Source organism: Penaeus monodon, chromosome 30 (genome assembly GCF_015228065.2).
Source record: "Penaeus monodon isolate SGIC_2016 chromosome 30, NSTDA_Pmon_1, whole genome shotgun sequence".
In the NCBI taxonomy this organism is placed as follows: Eukaryota; Metazoa; Arthropoda; class Malacostraca; order Decapoda; family Penaeidae; genus Penaeus; species Penaeus monodon.
The window spans coordinates 12,303,884-12,304,693 of record NC_051415.1 but is presented as its reverse complement, the minus strand read 5'-3'; positions in this window follow the sequence as shown (position 1 = coordinate 12,304,693).

The following is an 810-nucleotide window of genomic DNA, read 5'->3' as shown; positions in this document are numbered from 1 at the left end:
ACATTTGTACAACACATGATAAAAATGTGTTACTTTCTACTTACAACAAAATTACATGATATATTTACAAATTGTGTACATTCCAAAGAAGAAAACGGTCAACAGACAAGAGGGCAGTAACAACATGGGGTTTCTTGAATGGGGTGATGAGGGGGGGGGGGGTAAAGATACTGAGAAGGCTTTAGCTAAAACACAAGGTGAAGGAAGTCCTTTGAGGGAGGACGCCCACCTGCGGCAAACCACTTCTCCCACAAGTGTACATATGGCCCTGGTCTGAAGTGTGTTCGCTCGGCGTTGATGGGTCATGTACCCCATTCACCATGTTCGAGGCCCTGAAATCCCCATTATACTGGGAATGAAATTTGATGTTCACCAGGTTTAAAAAGCATCATCAGCAGATTCACCATTTGTATAAAATGACCAACTGTGATGATTAATAAAGATTTAATTAATATATCTTAAGAGGGTAAATTAATAATCAAAGTTTGCCTACACAGAGGCCAAAATAACTGGTCTTGCCATTACTCCATAAAAACAGTAGTCGTACGTCAATAATCACCTCACTGGCTCACGAAAGACAGTCTCTAGTCTACGTTATGGGATTAATGGGATTATGTGTTACCGAGAGACCTGTTTTTGGCTCCATGTGCAATAGGCGTTTCCTCTTCAGACTTATTGCAACAGGATATTGCAGGTTCTGTAGTACTCATGGCATGTATATTTTCACCATACACACAAGTTTTATTTGTGTATTCATGTATATGTATGTCTGCATATCATGTATAGGTATAAAGTAATATTAACATTACG